This window comes from Macrotis lagotis, chromosome X (assembly GCF_037893015.1).
Source record: "Macrotis lagotis isolate mMagLag1 chromosome X, bilby.v1.9.chrom.fasta, whole genome shotgun sequence".
Lineage (NCBI taxonomy): Eukaryota > Metazoa > Chordata > Mammalia > Peramelemorphia > Peramelidae > Macrotis > Macrotis lagotis.
The window spans coordinates 99,008,188-99,028,759 of record NC_133666.1 but is presented as its reverse complement, the minus strand read 5'-3'; the positions used below and the strand labels follow the sequence as shown (position 1 = coordinate 99,028,759).

Here is a 20,572-nt window from a genome sequence, read left to right as displayed (position 1 = left end):
GGAGATAATCAGATAAAAGTTCAAAACTAAACAATTGTTGAAAATCAGCTTAGGAAGGAGACCTGATTTGGATAATGAATAAACACTATGCTTGTAAAATTTTGTATTTAGAACACAGCTATATAGAATAAAGTAGTTTTTAACCTTTAAAAATATCATCAAGAGTTTCAACTTTCTTGCTTGATATGATCAAATATAAGCCTGAAATTGAAAGGGAGAAAGCTCTACAGATTCAAGGTAGGGATGAATCAGCAAACAATACTTTCCTTAATTATTAAGAAGTCTTGTTTAATAAATATGCTTATTCCTTTTTTAAAATGTCTCCAGCACTAACTTATGCTAACCTATTAATATTTAATGAAACCATATTTGGAAAATTAATATTAAAAAAATTTCATGAATATCTAATTTTTCCAGAATCCTAATATAGATTTTTAAAATTTAAGAGTCAACAACATCATTTTACATCTAAAAGAAATTAAAAAAAGAAGAGTTGAATCTTAGAATTTAGCTGCTGTATTTGTCAGTTAATTAACTAATCACTATCAATTAATTCTATTTCACCCTGACAAAAGCCTATCTTTTTAATATCAATACTCTTATGATAATATCACATTGCTGAGAGTCATGGGACATCATCATTTCTGAAGAACGAATGCTGAGGACTATCAAAAGGACAGGTAGAAGCACAGTGTGGGAATGGGAAAATGGCAACACATTACAAACAAGAAACTAGATAAGAGGATCCTTCTGAAGCATATCATCAAGGAAATGAATATTCAAAAAGAGATTATTGATCATATGATAAGACTGAGACATAACAATCCCTGAGCTTTATTTTCCTTCATGTCAGGAGAAGAAAAATTATGAATGATAAATAACTATGGATGAAGCATGATCCCAGTTTTGGAGTGAATACACATATGGGTAAGATCACAGATTCATTGGAGTCTTAGTAAAATGGAATATGTAGTTGTTCACTGTACATTGGAACATACAGAGAAGGAGGGACATCTATTTTTCAATTTAGGATTTATAGAAAAGAAAAATTTAAGTTTTCCTTTAATTGCAAGGAGGATGATGTATTTATTGAAAAGAATTCTAAGTCAAGCTGAATAGTCAATGACTGGATATGAATAGTCATTTGACTGCATCTAAAATGTGAGATACTGATATTTTTGGTATCAGATCAGAATTTTAATTAAAGTTTCAGTGGGTATTCCTGCTGTGTATGCCAAATTGAGTTTTTAATGTATTTCCAGTTTAATGGGTGTACCAAGATAAATGGATATTATATTTGTCTTGCATTTTGTCTACTGAGGGTTTATTATGGTCAGCTAATTTATGAATAATACATAGGCAAAGCTACCTAAATCAATATATCTGTAACACATTGTTGAGAGACAATATATTTTCCCTCCTTAATGAGAATCATGGTTGTATTTTTTGATGAAGAGGTATATATAATTACCTTACAGAGTTTAGATACTCCATTAGATACTCCATACATCCATTTTGTGTGAATTTTCAGTATGCATGAAACATCTTAGCCTTGAAGCATCATGGTGAATTGGAAAGCATACTACCACTTTCTTTAATTGAGATATCATCTCTGATGCTTGCTAGTGTGATCATTAGCAAGTTATTTACCTTCTCTGGATTTCAATTTCCCACACTTTAAATGAACATATGAAAATGATGATTAACCTCATGGGCACCTTGAACTCAACATATCCAAAACACAACTCATTATCTTTTCCTCAAAAACTTCTCCTATTTCTATTCTAATTTTTTAGGTTTTTTATTTTCTTTTTTTATTGTTTCCTATAATTACTAATTTTTCTATTTGTTTCTTTTTCCATTTTTTCTCCTGAGAACTTATTTCACTTATCATTTCATTTTTATCATTCTCTTTCCTTATTTATTCCAGTCACTTGTGACCAAACACTTCATTTTTCTTAAGTTCTTTTTGAACTTATTATACAGTTTCTTAGTTGACTCTTGGGCTTCTCTTAACTCTTAGTATGTCTTCATTCTTCATTATGTTTGGTGTCACCTTCAATTGATATGTATATATATATATATATATATGTACATATATATATATATACACATACATATATTACATAGCTGTTACACATATTTGCATTCTCTTTTAATGGCCAGTCTCCATCCCTTCTTACACTCAAGGATGGAGTGGTCAGATCTTCTTTGTCCTAACATCATTTTCCTTATTCTTTCCAACTTCTCTGGTTCATCAGTGTTTAAAATGCTGCAAGATTTTTATTGCTTCAAGTTAAAGATTGCTAGAATTAAGAATTAAGAATCTCTTCCTGGAGATTCCCTACTCAGACTGTTGGAATAGCTTGGTGCTCCAGTAGATAGAGCAGTGAGCCTGAACTCAGGAAAATCTGAGTTCAAATCTGGCCTCAAACACTTATAAACTTTGTGACCATTGTCAAGTCATTTAAACTTTTTACTTCACTTTTCTCAACTGTAAAATGCAAATAATAAAAGTATTCACCTTGCACGGTTGAAGTGAGAATCACAATACCATAATGCCTGGCACATAAATATAAATACTTGTTCCTTTCATCCCCTTATCCCTATCCAATTCTGACACTTCAGATGAGAGAATTATGGATTTTCAATTAATCTAGAGAGTCTTCATCAGAGACTTCATACAGAGTGCTGTAGGCTTTGGGATCATTCATGGTCAGAATTCTGAAAGACTTATGGAAATTCTCCCTGTGCTTATGCTGATTTCCATAAGGTCCATAGTTCCCATGATTTGAGCTATGTTTTTGTGGGATCCTGCACTCAATAAAAGTATTTTTTCCTTTAGATTTCTTGATCTTTAATCCGATCTTTTTGTGCTAGAATATATGGGGCAGAACTATTTTCTTTTTTTTTATTTCTTGGTTCCATCTTAACCAGAAATCCTTGCTCTACATAATCTTACGCCTAAAATAACTAAGTTCAAGTATTCACTCTTCTCTATTTTTGGCATAAAAGATATTAACAAAACAATGATTATAAAATGGATTGATAACATTCCTGTGGAAAGTTTATAGACATCTTGAATACTACACTGATATCCACGAAATGTTTAAAATCTTCGACAAGGAGAAGTATGTTTGCAAAAGATATGAATTTCCTTATAGATTTCTGATACCCTTTGGGTGTCACTTAAAAAATTCTTGGAAGGATTTATTATATGTGGGTGAAAATCAAGCAAGATAAGAAAATGTGAATGATTAGAAACATGCTGATAGAAAACCTTCATCAAGGAGATTACAACCCTATTAGCATATTAAAGTGTTACTATCATTTTTGTCTTGGGGAAATTTTAATATCAGTCCTTTAAAGATCCAGTTTTTTCCTATTTGGTCACTCATTGCTCTTGGCAATACATTCCAATATCTTAGCAATTAAGAAGTTTTTCAAATGAAATCTAATTTAAAATTACAACTAATTCTTTAAGTTTCCTATGTTTGAACTGAATCAATGATTTTATTGCAATATACAATTCCCAATGAGAAAACTCTTTTGATCAATACTATTCTGCAACTTATAGTCTTAGATATTTGCCTGGAAAAATTGAATGGTTAAGTGCTTTGGTTTATGTCAGTATATGTAAAAAGCAGGACTTGAGCCCAGGCCTTCTGGACTCAAAGACTGATTTTCTATTCACAAGTCTACACTAATTCTCAAAATTATTCCTAACAGAGCAAATTTAAAAGTCAAATCTGTTATAATCTTTTGAAATGGTTATAAGTGAGATACAAGCTTTGGAGGATATAATTAGAATGAAAAAAATAGCTGAGAATAGAAAGTGAGTTGTTCAAATAGAAATCATTGATACTAAGGGATAAAAAACAACTAAAACAAAATCAAAAGATTGAAATATAATAATTTGATAATCAAATTAATAAAAATAATACTTGTTTATCTGGTACTAATGACTATATCACCACTCAAATTAAAAATTAAGAATTAGAAAATTTATATTATTTGTAATTATTTTGGTAATGAGATCATTTAACTTATATTGCTTTTATGCTTAGAGTTTTTTCTTCTTTGATGGTATCATGGTACTCTTTAAAATGCTGAGAATTTGTTTAAGATTATAAAAATCACTAAGATTTTTTCAAAATGCAATTCAACTTGTTCTCTTCTTCCACTTCTGTTCTCAGTTCATTGTGCTATCTCTATTTCCTGTCTAAGATAAAAATCCTGATTGCCCAGCTCCGGGAACTGTTCTTTCCAGTAGATTTTGTCTTCCTGTTTTTTTTTTCCCTTGGTGAATAGAAAATCAAATTCTTCTGAGTGATTCTGTATCCTATTTAGGATACTCTGAACTGTTTGAGAACTTCATACAACTACAAAATCACAGTATTGCATAAATGGAGAGTTGGAATGAATCCTGTCAGACAACAAAACCATCTCATGAGTGAAAGAAATTCCCTGTTGTAACATTCAAGAAAAACAATCAAATTGGACACCTCCAAAAAGGGGGGGGGTTATCTTGTTTTTTTAGGCAGATCAATCCCTTCTTGAGTATCTCTAATTTTTAGTAAGCTTTTTCCCCCCTGACATCTAGGCTAAATTTGTCCTTTTACAACTTTCATACTTTACTCCAGGTTCTTCCCTATGAGGATAAGCTTAGCAAATCTATTCTCTGTTCTATTCAAATCAGACCTCAGCCACTGACTAGCTTTGTGAGTCTACACAAGTTCTTTAACCTCTGTCTCAGTTTCCTCATCTATAAAATGGAGATTTTCATAATATCTACTTCCCAATATTTGTTGTAGGGATAATTGTGAAGCAATTTGCAAACAATAAAGTGTTTTATATGTGTGTGTGTGTGTGTGTGTGTGTGTTGTATATGTATATGTGTGTTTATGTGTGTTTAGCACACTAGTAACTGACTTCTGGATACTCTCCATTTTATCAGTGATTTTCTTAAACTCTGTTAACAGAAATGAACACAATATTCCAAGTGCGGTCTGACAAGGGCAGTGTATAATATGACTATCACATTCCTCTTTGCAGAAATTATGCCCTTCTTAATGTAGACTGCATTTGTGGTACCCTTTTTTAGCTGCCACATTGAAGTACTGACTCATTGAGTTTCTAGTCTATTGTAATCTCCAGTTATTGTTGTGCTCTGAGCAACTATTTTCTAATCTTAAACTTACTGAGTTTATTTTATGAACCCATGTACACTACTTTTACATTTACCCTCACAAAATTTCATCTTACTGTATTCAACTCAGTGCTTAGTTTGTCAGTTCCTTTTGGAAATCAAATCTCTTAATAGGAGTGTTAAATAAATCTCCCACAATTTGTATTGGCAGCAAATTTGATAAGTAATCAATTCTGCCTTTATTGATTAAATTATTGATTTAATCGGCATCATTATTGATTATTGATTCCTACTCATTTATTTAAAAATGTTAAACTGTTAAAGGACAAGCTTAGATCTTTAGGGTATTCTATTAGAGACCTCCAGCCCTGTTAACATTGCACCATTAATGGCTATTCAGGAGAATATCATTGACAATGGAGATTCTCAGCACTCCAAAGGGAACTACTCTTCCACTTGAACTCTGTACTGGGAGTCTTTCATGAGGGAACCCTCTTTTTTTCCCTTATTTTATTTTTAACATTTTATTTGTTTTTCAATTATATACAATAGTAATATGTACCCATCATTTTTTGCAAGGCTCTGAATTCTACAATTTCCCCCCTCCCACCACACAGAAGGATGTCTGATATTCTCTACATTGATTCCATGACATGCATTGATGTAAATTGAATGTGTTATAAGAGTAAACATAAACCCACCCACCCCCAAGAAGATGAGAAACCTCAAGAATAGAGAGAGAGAAAAAAAATTATACTTCAGTTTGTGTTCAGATTTCAATGGCTCTGAGTCTGGGGTGAGTTGCTTTCTTTATCATAAGTCTACCAGAGAAGTTGTTTAAATATTTTTCCCACAGTTGCTATTACTAGCTGTACCTCCACTCTATTTCTCCCTACTCTCATTTATTCTATTCTTGCTCTCCTTTCATCCTGGCCCTGTCCAAAAGTGTGTTGTATCTGAATACTCTCTCCCTCAATCTTCTCTCTCTTCTATCACCTATTTCCCCATTCCCCCTTATCCAGTCCCTTTCTTCTTATTTTTCTCTAGAGTAAGATAGATTTCCTCACCCTATTAAGTGTGTATGTTATTTCCTTTCTGAGCTATTTCTGATGAGAATGAAGTCTCACTCATTTCCCCTTCCCACTTCATTGAAAAAGCTTTTTCTTGACTCTTATGTGGAATTTCTTAGCTTCTTCTTCATCTCCTTTTCATTCCTCCCACTACTTTCCCCCATCGTCCATTGACTCCATCCCTTTACCACATCATATCATTATATTTCATTCCTTCCTATGTCCTGTCTATATATGCTCTTTCTAACAGCTCTTATAAATGAGAAAGTTCATGAGTTATCAATATCTTCTTCCCATGCAGGAATACAAACAGTTCAACATCATTGACTTCCTTATAATTAGTCCTACTCTTTCACTCCTTTGATTTACCAGAGTCCTGTATTTGGAGATCAAACTTTCTGTTCAGCTCTGGTTGTTTCAGTAGGAAAATTTGAAAGTCCCTTGTTTCATTGAAAGTCCATCTTTCCCCCTGAAAGAAGATGTTCAGTTTTGCTGGGTAGTTGATTCTTGGTTGTAAACCAAGATTTTTTGCCTTCCAGACTATCATAGTCCAATCCCTATGAGCCCTTAATGTAGATGCTGCCAGATCCTGTGTAATCCTTACTAAGGAGCCTCGGTAGTTGAATTGTTTGTTTCTGGCAGCTTTTAGAATTTTCTCTTTGATTTGGGAGTTTTAGAATTTGGCTATAATATTTCTGGAAGTTTTTCTTTTGGGATCTCTTTCAGGATGTGACCTGTGAATTCTCTCAATTCTATTTTACCCTCTGCTTCTAGGATCTCAGGGCAATTTTGCTGTATTATTTCTGAAAAAAATGAAGTCTAGGCTCTTCTCCTGGTTGTGGCTTTCAGATAGCCCAATAATTTTTAAATCTCTTTTAAATTCCACTATTTTTCCAGTGTTACAATGTGACTGTAAATCATGAAATTTCACAGCATCTAAAAAAATTAAATTTTAGAATATGATCACCCAGCATGTGAATATGTTCAGCATATTACCAAGCATCTGTTGTGGTATAAAAGATATTTTCATAAAAATGAATGCCTAAAATTGATGAGATGAACTAATCCCCAGATTGACTTTGCAAAGCCCTCCTTCTATTAAGTCCAATTCACTTGTACATCTTGGCATCACATCCCTGATGTCATTATCCTCCTCAAAAATAAGGAACAAACAACAACAACTTCTTTCAAAGCACAATTCAATTGTCACTTACTACATGAGGTCTAGCTTATCTTCCTCAAAAAAGACTTTGTTGATGTTTTAGATATCCTTTCATGAGTATGTGTTGCTTTGTCCTCTCCTTCCTATTAGTCCTTCAAGGACAGCTATATTAAATTTTATCCTCAGGGGAAAAGAAAAAGGAATAACCATTTTATAAAGTACCTATTATTTGCCTAGTACTATATAATCATTATCCCATTTTATTCTCACAACAAGGCTCAAAGGGAAGTTCTATTATTATCCCTATTTTCCAGAAGAGGAAATTGAGGTAAACAGGAGTGACTTTCCCAGGGTCACACAACTAGTAAGTATCAAAGACTGAATTTGAACTCAAGACTTTCTTACTCCAGGCCTAGTGATCCTCACATATCCTAGCATAACAATATGTGTAGCATATTTTCTGACCCATAGGAGGCACATATTTAGTGATTTCTAAATATTAGATGAATGAATGGATGTTAACTCAAGTTGTCATTTTTTATATGATTGGAGAAACATAAAAAAATATCGTTTTCTAAAAAAAAATTTAAACTCCACAATAGAAATGTAAAATCTTTGAGTTAAGATGGAATGGAGTTTATACAGTCAAAACCATTCTTTTTGTATACTGTACTATTAAGATGCCCATGGTTTCATCACAAGGTAGTTGAATGAATGGAAAAGCAAGGTCTAGATCCCAAATCTTGGAGCTCTCAATCTTTTTTTTTTTTATTCCACAATACCATGCTGCTTTCATTTTAAAAGTGCTGTTCGGTGCACAGTGCTATATAGAGTAATAATATTAATAATGATAAAACAATTTACATGATACTTTAAAGTTTGCAAAACACCTTTTAAATATTATCTGATTTTATTCCCTCAAAGGCCTTGGGCAGTAATTCCAATCATTATCCTCATTTTGCAGATAATGAAACTGAGGCTATTAAGGTTAAGTGACTTATCCAGGGTAACATAATTAGTAAGTATAGGAGGCTGAATTTGAACTCAGGTGTAAATAAGATATTTTTTTTAAAGTGTATTAATAGGAACTTAACAATGCTTATAAAGAAGAAATATTTTCAACAAATGAAAGTTTATTAGTAAGAAACTTCAACAACTCTTCAAAATTTAAATTTAGGAAAACAAAGTTGACAATGGTTGTTGTCCTTTGTTCTAGAAGAGGACCAAAATGACCATCACTGTTAGACAAAACTTGTAGTGAATCTGACTGTGGTTGGTCAGACCAATGCAAACTCTACCCCAGGTTAGGCACAGATAGACCATGTGAACATTTGGGTGCCTTTTCTAAATCTGTGCATCTCTAAATTTGCACAATGTGAAATGTCTCAGAGTAACCCAATTCTAAGGTAACATCTGAGCAAAGCTCTGAAAAGGTATCAAATGAAGACCAAGGAGAAAAACCAATAAGCTACTCCAACCATGTAGGATTGTTTAATAAGGTGGTCCAGAGTCCTTTGAGTAGTTCTAAAGATAGAAAAATATTTCTTCTAGAAATTAAAGTCTAGAGTAGCCCATTAAGGTCAGTGCTAGGAAGAGTGAGAATTGGAACCCCAAACTCTTGGCATCTACTTTTTTGTTCTTTCCAGTGTACTTTGTTGACATTATTAAAAACAAATAAAATTTTATCTTGTAACAAAAGAACCTCTTCATTATGTCACATGATCAATGACACTCCATCTCCTTTTCCTCTGGGTTTGATTAGTTGTACCCCATGCCTGTAATGCTCTCCCTCTGTGCTTTTCCTCTTAGTGCTTCTCACTTCTTTTTAAGACTTAATCCTAGTGCCATCCCTTCCAGTGAGCTTTTCCCAGTCCCTCCCAGTAACAGAGCTCATCACTCTCCTTCTAAGGCTTCATCTACTTATCTCATAGTTTCCTGTTTATGTCTGGGTTGGTTTCCATATTAGAAGAGAAGTTTCTTGCAGGCAGGGACTACTTTTGCTTTTTTCCTTAGACCCCCATACATTACATAGTCCCTGACACACAATACTTGAAACATGCTGAAAGGTTGAAAGAATTAACAAATTTTTATTGAATGGATTCATTTGGGGGAGAATATTAAGTCCCCCAATTACTGGAGAATTTGAAAAGCAATAGACTAATCTAAAGTTCTGGTTGGGAAATTTAGGCCTCAGTTTTATAAACAAAAATTGTATATTGTCTCATTCAGAATTCCAAATGAATACAAGCAAAATATCATGAGATACCAGATTTTTAAAAAAATATCCAGTTTTTCAATTCAATATGCAATAATTAATTACTTCATACTTAATATTAATTGGCAACTTGGCAGTGACTTAAAAAGCTATAGCATGTGTATTGGTCACACCCCAGTAAAATCATCTTGATAGACTGCTAAAATGGGTTGAAGATAATCAGTAGACCTCAACCCCATTGATGAAATAGACGAATGGCTATCCTAAGTATGTAGAAACTTCACCTGGTAGAATGAGTAGAGGCAACAATTTGTTGCAACAGACATAAAGGTGACATGCTTAGAAATGATCAAATGTCAAAGACTCCAAAGTCTGTATTTCAGGTAATCATTGCCAGTCAACCTGACTTTTGTCTTGCCATTGAACTTCAGAAGCTTTGGAAGAGATAGTGAGGTAACAAACTTATGCACCTCTGCCTCATTAAATCCAATTCTTGTGAGAGTCAAGATATCACCCCATGCAGCAATACATGGCACCTATACCAAAATTGACCATGTACTGGCTCAAAAACCTTATAAACAAATGCAAAAAGGCAGAAATAATAAATATACACTTCTCAGACCATGATGCAATAAAAATTGCATGTAATAAATGGTCATGGAAAGAGAAATAAAAAACTAATTGAAATTAAATGTTATCTTAAATGAATGAATCAAAAAGCAAATAACAAATAATAATTATATCCAAGAAAATGATTCTAATGAGACATCACACCAAAATTTATGAAATGCAGCCAAGGCAGTTTTGAGGGGAAACTTTATATCTCTAAATGCCTATATGAATAAAATGGAGAAAGAGGAGATCAATGAATTGGGTGTGCAACTAAAAAACCTAGAAAAAAGAACAAATTAAAGATCCCCAATTAAATATCAAATTAGAAATTCTAAAAATCAAGGGAGAGATGAATAAAATTGAAAGTGAGAAAACCATTGATCTCATAAATAAAACTAAGAGTTGGATTTATGAAAAAGTCAATAAAATAGACAAACCTTTGCTTAATCTAATTTTAAAAAAAATCAGAAAGAAGATAGCCAAATTGTCAGTATCAAAAAAAGAAAAAGGTAAACTAAGCACTAACAAGAGGAAAATTAAGAGATAATTCAAAGCAACTGTATGTCAATAAATTGGACAACCTGAATGAATGAATATTTACAAGAATACAAAATACCCAGATTAACAGAAGGGGAAATGAAATACTTAACCCTATTTCAGAAAAAGAAATTGAGGAAACCATAAATAAACTCCTCAAGAAAAGGTCTTCAGGTCTAGATGGATTTATAAGTGAATTAAACTATTTTTAAAAAGTAGGAGAAAGAGTTCTGTCAAACTGCTTTTATGACACCAACATGGTGTCATAAACAACATGGAAGAACCAAAACAAAGAAAATTATAGACCAATCTCCCTAATGAATATTGATGCAAAAATCTTAAATAAAATTTTAGCAATGTGACTACAGCAAATTATTACTAGGATATTGCACCATGATCAGGTAGGATTTATATCAGGTAGGCAGGAATGGTTCAATATTAAGAAAACATTCAACATAATTGAATATATCAATAGAAAAACCAACAGAAATCATATGATTATCTCAATAGATGCTGAGAAAACTTTTGATAAAATATAATATCCATTCCTATTAGAAACACTAGAAAGTTTAGAAATAAACAGAATTTTCATTAAAATAATAAATAGTATCCATTTAAAATCATCAGCAAAGATTTTATGTAATGGAGATAAATGGAGCATTTCCAATAAAATCAAGGATGCCCATTATCACCATTACTATTCAATATAGTATTAGAAATGCTCTTTGTAGCAATAAGAGAAGAAAAAGAAATTGAAGGAATCATATCTGGCAAAGAGAAAGCAAAGCTTTCACTCTTTGTAGGTGATATGATAAGATCCTGATATGATATAAGATCCCAAAAAAATCATCTTAAAAACTCCTTAAAACAATTAACAAATTCAGCAAAAGTAGCAAGATATAAAATAAAACCACATAAATTATAAGCATTTCTATTTATGCACAATAAATCCCAAGAGCAAGAAATAAAAAGAGAAATTCCATTTAAAGTAGCTGTAGACAACATTAAATACCTGGGAATCTATCTCCCAAGACAAACCAAGAAACTGTATGAACACAATTATAAAGTACTTCTCACCCAAATAAAGTCAGATCAGAATAATTGGAAAAAATGTTACTCACGATTACATCGAGCTAATATAATAAAAATGACAATTCTACTCACATTAAATTACTTATTCAGTGCTATACCAAACTACCAAATAAATAACTACTTTACCAAGCTAGAAAAAATAGTAACAAAATTCATCCAGAGGAACAAAAAAGGTCAAGAATAGCAAGAGAACTGATGGGAAAAAAAGGTAAAGGAAAGTGGTCTCACTCTACCAGATCCAAAACTATACTATAAAGTAGCAATCATCAAAACTGTCTGGTACTCATTAAGAAATAGAATAACAGATCAGTGGATTAGAACAGGTTCAAAGGAAACTGCAGTAAATGACTACAGCAATCTGCTGTTTGACAAACCAAAGACATCAGCTTCTGGGATAAGAACTTACTTTAATAAAAATTATTGGGAAAACTAGAAAAGAATAAGGCCAAAACTAGGTATAGAGCCACATCTCACATCCTATACTAAAATAAGGTCAAAATAGGTACAGAATTTAGACAAAAGGGGCAACACTATAGATAAATTAATAGATCAAGAAATACTCTAATCATCAGCTCAATGGAAAGGGTATAAATTTATGACCAAACAAGAATTAGAATACATTATAAACTGCATAATGAATGATTTTGACTATATTAAATTAAAGGAGTTTTGCACTAATAAAGTGAATGCTGCCAAAATTAGAAGGAAAGCAGAAAGCTGGGAAAGAAACTTCATAACTAGGAGTTCTGATAAAGGTCTCATTTCTAAAATATATAGAGAACTACATCAAAATAAGGTTACAATCATTCCCCAATTGATAAATGGCCAAAGGATATGATTAGGTAGTTTTCAAATGAAGCTATTATAGCTATATATAAAATGAAAAAATGCTCCAAATCATTATTGATTAGAGAAATGCAAATTAAAACAACTATAAGGTATCACCTCACACTTGTCAGATTGTCCAAAATGATAAAAAGGGAAAATGATCAAGGTTGGAGAGGTTGGGACATTGATGTATTGCTGGTAGAGTTGTGAAGAGATCCAAACACTCTGGAGAGCAATATGGAACTATCAAAGAGCAATAAAACTGTTCATTGCCTTTGACCAAGCAATTCCAATTCTAGGTCTATATCTAGAAGACATTATAAAAAATGGGGAAAATCCTATATGTCCCAAAATATTCCTAACAGCTCCTTCTGTAGTGGCAAAGATTTGCAAATTGAGGGGATGCCCATCAGTTGGAGAACTGGTTAAATGACTTAAAGGAGACTCTACAGACCTGCTTCCATTTTCTGGATCTGGGCTGTCAGGACGGCCTGAGTGCCATGACCGCGCTGAGGGCCTGGGCTTCACACTTGTTTTGGCAGAGGTCTCCTTGCTGATCTTCTAAACTGTGTTTGGCAGGTCAGGAAACTGCTTCTGCTGCCAGGAGCCAGGGTTCCCAGGTGCCCTGGGGCTGTTCCCAGCAGGCTGAAGTTCCTTCACTCTGGTGGAGCCACCCCTCTAACCCTGTGGAACAGAGTTTTTCCCACCATTATGCAGGTTACCTTAGGCTGGAGAATTGCCTCACTGGATCTTTCTGTGGGTTGTCTCTCAAAAAAATCAGTTAGAGTCATAATTTAAGATTTGTGAAATATTTTGGAGAGAGCATCTAGGAGAGGCTCTTCTGCCACTATCTTGGCTCAGCCCCCCCAAGAATCTTTGTAGAAATTAGTTTATATCTCCCCTAAAAGATGCTATATTTTGTGAAAATCTCTTCTATCTCTTAAACCACAATAGAGGACAGAGCGATCATCTTTGTGTTTTCTCTTTCTATTTTTCTCAACATTCAGCATAGTGCTTTGGGCAGGGAGAAAGAACTCAATCTTTTTTTTTCAATTGAATAGATTGAAAATACATCTGTATTTGCATAACTGGGAACATATCTTAGAGACCTTTCTCCAGAAGATCAGTGATTTCATTAATGTGGCCACTCTCTCCATTGACACACAACCCAACTTTTCCATGTTATATTATCTGAGATACCATAAGCAGAAATAAAAGAACAAAAACCATCACTTGCTAAACAGCCCTTTGGTGAATCCATCTCCAAATATTGTGATGAAACCAGCATAATCAACAATATATTTATTTTTTAAATAATATTTTGCTTTAGTATTGAATAAAATAGATTACAGTCAGTTTATTCAAGTAGTAAATTGCATTTTTCATTAAATATGTAATTGTTGTGAATGATTTATTTTTCATAGATATATTCTGGAATTTCTTTCCTGGTTACTGAAATGATTTATGATACACAAATGAATTAGATTCCAAGTTATATGTGTCTTTAGAATTAAGGTTGAGATAAGTCAATTCATTTTCAAAAGCAGTTTATATCTGGATTAAAACATAAACACAAATATATATATATATACATATATGTCACATGTGTATTAAGTATTTTTAGATGGTAGGAATTGTGCTAAGTTCTAGGGATACACAAAAAAGAAAATAAATAGTACTCTTTGCTCTCAAAAGAGCTACATTGTACTATGGGAGCTAACATGTAATTAAGTATGTAGATACACAAAATATACCAAGTAGATGGAAGGAAATCTCAAAAGAAAGGCAATTGAAGGGGCAAAGGGCAAAACTGAGGAAAATCTCCTCCAAAAGGTAGAAATTGAGTACTCTTGAAAGAAATTAGGGAACCTAGGTGTTAGAATTCAGGAGGGAGAGAATTCTAGATATGCAAAGGCAGAGCTGGGAGTTGAGTGGAGATTTTGTGCATGTGTGTGTGTGTGTCTGTGTGTAACAGTGAGTAGACCAATGCTATTCATCACTGACTTTCCAAAGAGGAGGAAAATGTAAAAAAAAACAAAAACAAAACTGGAAAACTAGGAAAAAGTCAATTTTCAATGCAAAACAGAAGATTTTATATTTGATCTAGAAGAAAAAGATCACATGATTATGTGACTCATTTCAAATGACTCAATAATTATAATTTTATGCAAATAAGATCAAAATTCTTCTGATAGTTGCTGGAAATCATTATGTATAAATCAATAAACATTTATTAAGTAATTATTTGTGTCAAACACTACTAGACAATTACAGATTAAAAAATATGAAACAACATATAGTGTGTATATATATATATATATATATAACTTTATTTAAACATATATATGTTTAAAAGTCAAGGACAATGAGTACTTAAAAACATGCTGAAGAATGCTTTCTGCTAATATGATCAGAAATAATGGTGAATAACTTTCTCCAAACCAACTTATTAAATCTCAAAAACAAAAACAATTATATGCCAAATATACAATAAAGTTAAATCCATAGAAAAAAGAAGACAAAAATCAACAAGATAAAAATCTTTAAAATTCACACCAGAGAAGCTGTCTTATTCAAATCTGTCCAGCTAGGTAGCTCAGACGATAGAGTACCAGACTTGCAGTCAGAAATACTCATTGCTCTGAGTTCAAATCTTATCTCAAACACGTCTATCAGAGTGACTCTGGGCAGGTCACTTCATCCTATTTGCCTCAGTTTCCTCATGTGTAAAATGAGCTGGAGAAGGAAACGTCAACCCACTTCTGTATCTTTACCAAGAAAATCCCAAAGTCAAGCCTCAGACTCAATTGAAAATGATAAAACAACAGCATCCTCCCTCCAAGCTTTCATGTATCCAGCTAGCTTGAAATCTTATGCATAGGACCATCAAGGGATCTATTGTTAGAGTATCATTTTTTCCACAAGAAACTTCAACCCCTAATACTGCCCAACTAGGAAAAGTTGAAAGGAGAAGATGGACTGAAAAAGTCCACTTGAACTTTTCTTTTTTTTTTTTTTAGAAATGGCAGGGATTGACTGCCCAGCTATGAGATGGAAAAGAAAACAAAGGAACAAAATAGGATGGGATGATAGCACAACTGCTTTGAAAAGAAGCTGCTAGAACAATAAGAGAGACTGCTTCCAGTATTACAGAGAATGCAGATAGTCATTCAAAGACAGAAGCAACTTCAAGGAGCTATCAATCTCCATAAGAGTTAAGTCTTGGCTCAAGGTGAGAATGAGGATTCTACAGAGAGGAAAAAGTCCTCCCATATTGAAGTTGCAAGTTGTCTTTTTTCTCATATATTTCATTACTATTGTGTTCTAACTTTGAACTCACAGTTTTCATGTTCATTGATAGTATTTCTGGGAAATTTTTAGCCAGCAAAAAATATTTCTGATGATTACTATTTTAAAGAAATATGGTTGAAGTTTTCTATTAAAAGATACACTTCTTTTACACTTTTTTAAATACAGAATTTCCCATAAAATTCTTGACCCTTGACTCTTCCAATCAATTTTGTTTGCTTCATATAAAACTGAACCTATAGATAAATTGAGGTGGCATTATCACTTTTATTATATTGGTACAGCTTAATTATGAACACTCAATATTTCTACAATTATTTATGCCTGTCTTTACTTCCCTAAAGAGTTTTGTGTTTATATTGATATAATTCCTAAGTATATCATGGTAACTTCAGTCCAAAATATTTTATACATTCTTGTTATTTTTAACACAAACTATTTTCTATTTCTTCTTGTAGGTTTTATTGCTAATATACAGAAAAGTGAGTGCGCTTGTGGATGTTTTATAACTTTCTACTTAACTACAAGTATACCTTCTTTTGATTAGTTTTAGTTGATTTTAATAGTATTCTCTAAATAAATCATCATTTCAACTGTAAAAATTTATGATTTTGTATCCTATGCTTATTCCTCAAGTTTAATAACTATAGTAAATATTATTAATAAAAATAATGTACTTCTTACCTAGTTTATCCTAATGTTTATGGAAAGAATACTATTTTTTCTCTTAATTTTTAGATACATACTATTTACAAAACTAATTATTGATTTTTTCTATATGTTAATATGTTCATATAATTTAAACTGATGCCTTCTCAAATGGCTTTTTTGCATTAATGTAATCATGTGATTTGAACTATTTTTGTTATTGGTATGGAATATTATCATTATAGTTTCCTTCATAGTGAACCAACTGAAATCTCAGTCTAAGTTCAATCTGGTCATAGTTTCTCATCTTTTAAATATTTTACAATAATCTTTTGTAAAATTTTATTCAGAAACTTTCCCACTAATTTTCATTAGAAATTTGGAGTATTTTTTTCTATGCTTCCTCATTTCCCCAGCTTATCAGAACCATATTTGTCTTAAGGGACAAATATGTTTCTGTCTTTCCCTATTTTTTACAAACACAATTATTTTGAAAATTATGTAATATTGAAACTGGTTATTCTTTAACTGATTAATAGAATTTATTTGTAAATCTAGTTTGTTCTAGAGTTCCACAGGAACTTCCACAACCCCATAAGACTTCCTTTATTTCTTTATCTGATAGCCTGGATATTTTTTGAGAAACATTCATCAAATGAATTTATGAATTTTATTAGCATATAGTGGGACAAATAATTTGCAATGATTTCCATTTTTTCTTCTTTTGCTGTGAATTGTTCATCTTCATTTTTAAAATTGGACATTGCGGTTCTCTTCCTTTTAATTTTGACAGATTGGGGAAATTACCTTTTAAAATTACTCATTTTAATTATCAACACAGTAATTTTTTTAGTTTTCAGATTTATATTTTTGTGCTTTGGAGGAGTTTTGGAGTTTTTGGTAATCTTTATTTGCATGTACACTTGTTTTTCATCTTTTTTTTAAAAATGAAATTGTTTAAAGTTATAACTTTTCCTGTCAGGACTACTTTATCATCCAAAAAATTTTGGCAAATAATATCATAGTTCTCATTTTCTTTACTTTCTCAGTGTCCATTTAAGTCAGATTTCTTTTTAAAATGCTCTTTATTGATTATAACTTTTATTGTGCTGTAGTGTCTAAAATATGTTTAATATTTCTGCTTACTTTCATTTGTTTATGAGAGTTGTATATCTTTAACACATAATCAATTTTTTTTATTCATTCATTAACTGACAGAGATCTATCATATCAAATTATCAAAAGTTCTGTTCAGATCTTTAGCTACTTTCATATACATATATATATATATATATATATTATATCTTTTTTTGCTATATATGATCAGTTTTGAAAGGGGCACATGAAAGTTCCAACTATTATGGTTTTGTTATTTCTTCCTCTAATTCATTTTTTTTGCAAGTACTCACATAACATGATATTTAGTACACATATATTAAGATCACTATTGTTTCAATATATATTGTGTCTTTAAGAATAATGTTGTTTCTGGGGTTGATGACCAACTTGCTCATTCTATCAGTGCAAAAATCAAGGACAATTTGGGGGTATTTATGATGGGGAATATCATCTATATCCAGAGAAAGAATCATGGAGTTTGAAAAAAGACCAAAGACGTTTAATTTAGGGGAAAAAACCTGTTATCTTACTATGTAATTCTGCTATCTTTTATACTTTATTTTTTTCCTTAAAGATATGATTTCTTTCTCATCACATTCAACTTAGATCAGTGTACATCATGGAAACATTGTGAAGACTAACAAACTGCCTTCTGTGGGGATGGTAGGGGAGGGAAGGAATGAAGATTAGGGGGAAAATTGTAAAACTCAAAATAAATTTTAAAAAAAGAATAATTTTCCTTCTCTGCTGCTTTTATTTTTACTTAGACACTTTTATTTTCACTGTTGTTTTTTCTGAAAATAAGTTTGCTACCCTTGCTTTAAAAAAATATCTGGTTTACCAAATTCTGCCCTATTTCCTCTTTTACTGTCTTTATTCTTTCTGAAATCTACCTTTCCCCCCACTGTGTTCTCCTTTATTTTAAGATACTTAAGGATTATTTGGTCTTTATTTATCTAGTTCAGGTAAGAAAAAGATATCACACCCTAAATTTGTTTGAAATAGTAAATTCCTCTCCCTCAGTTATTTCTTCATTTAGTATCCCAAATGCTCAAATGGATTTATCTTCCTTGGTTTTTTTTTTACTTCTTTTTTCTGTTTCAAACTTTTTACTCAGCTCTGGAGTATTTTCATTATGAATACTTGGAAGTCTTCTATTAAAAGTCCATTCTGTCACCTTTTTCACTCATTTTTACAATGTAACTTATTTTTTATTATAATTTATCTTTTATATTTTATTATTTTGTTATTACATTTATTTATTATTCCAGGATTTCTTTTTTCTTATATGATCTTACTGCCAAAACTTGAATAATTTTGATTGTAGTTTCCCCAATACTTAAACCCTCTAACTGCTTAGAGAATTTTAAAAATGTACTTGCAAACTCTGGATTTTGGTTATCATTTCTGGGGGAGTCTTAGTTTGTGATTTTTATCAAGAATGATCTATGAATTCTTTCTATTTTTTACTTTACCTTCTAGTTCCAATATATTTGGGCAATTATTGTTTATGGTTTCTTATATTTTTTTTTTAAATTTTGTCTTGGTTTTCAGAGGATTTGACATTTCTAAATCTCTCAACTATTTTCTGTCAGCTGCTGTTAACAGAAAAATATTTTACACTTCTCTCTATTTTTCAGGATTTTTTTCTTTTTTAATGTATTTTGCAAGGCAATAGGATTAAGTGGCTTGCTCAAGGCCACACAACTAGGTAATTATTAAGTGTCTGAGGCTGGATTTGAACTCAGGTACTCCTGACTCCAGGGCCAGTGCTCTATCCGCTGCACCACCTGGCCGCTCCCCGGGATTTTATTTTTGTCCTGTTTTAATATATGTCTCTTATAGACTTTGACTTCTGTTTTCTCCGTTCTACTTTTTCCATACACATTTTATTACATATGTTGAATAAAGAATGGAAAATATCTTTTCTAAAAACTCTCTATTTTTAATTTTTTTTATTCTTTGGTTTGTTTTTTTTTTTTTTTTGCTTATTGTACAAGGATTATAACTAAGGCTAATTCTCAGGGCTAAGTATCTTCTTTCTCTAAGGCTCTGATAACTTGTTTATTTGTTTGTGGAGTTATGTTCTTGGTTTGCCTCTCAAGATTCTCTTAAGCTGTAGTATTTGTTTTCATTGTGTTCAATATGTTATTCTCTTTATTTATATTTTTTTGCATGTTCTTGGTTATAGGTTTTGTGCTGAGGTCAGTCCATCTTGTCATCTTAGATTGGTTAAATAGGCCTTGTTTGGCCTATCCACCCCCCCCCCCCTCTCTCTCTCTCTCTCTCTATAAATATATATATATATATATATATATATATATATATATATATATATAGTTTGCATGCTGCTGCCACTTTCATACTAGATTGGTGCATTGGAATTAAGCCCTACCTTCTGCCCTAATCACCAGTTTCTATCTGAGTCTTTTGGTGGTATATTGTACATACTATCCTCAGCAAGATTTTGTTTTCCTCATTTTCTTTTGTGACTCTAAGATCTCCATTAGGATGCTGGTATCACGATTATCTCAGGATTCTTACACAACCTTCCTGACACTTGTGACAAGTTGATACTGTCTTCTGCTGTGAATCCAGAGCCCTCGGGAGTTTGTGGCCAGATCCTGTCTCTCTGTACTGTAATCTTGGTTTCTAGTTCTTACCCACTTCTATTCTAAAAGTTTGAGTTCACAATGACTAGATCAGAGTGCTTTCTGATTTCAGTTTCACTTGAGGGAACACCAACTAGTTTCTTTGTTATCAGATCCTTTTACTGCCCCTGTAGGCTTCTAGGTGGTTACCTGAGTAAGCAGAAGCTTCTCTGGGAGCCC

At 32.1% G+C, this 20,572-nt stretch overlaps 1 long non-coding RNA gene across 1 annotated transcript in view; it reads left to right on the top strand.

Annotated features, from left to right (window-relative positions):
• The first annotated feature begins 876 nt into the window (after positions 1-876).
• Positions 877-20,572, top strand: part of LOC141497024 (uncharacterized) — a 33,182-nt gene continuing 13,486 nt past the window's right edge. The window contains exon 1 of the long non-coding RNA XR_012471213.1: positions 877-927. This is a non-coding gene — a long non-coding RNA (uncharacterized LOC141497024). The remainder of the gene's footprint in view (positions 928-20,572) is intronic.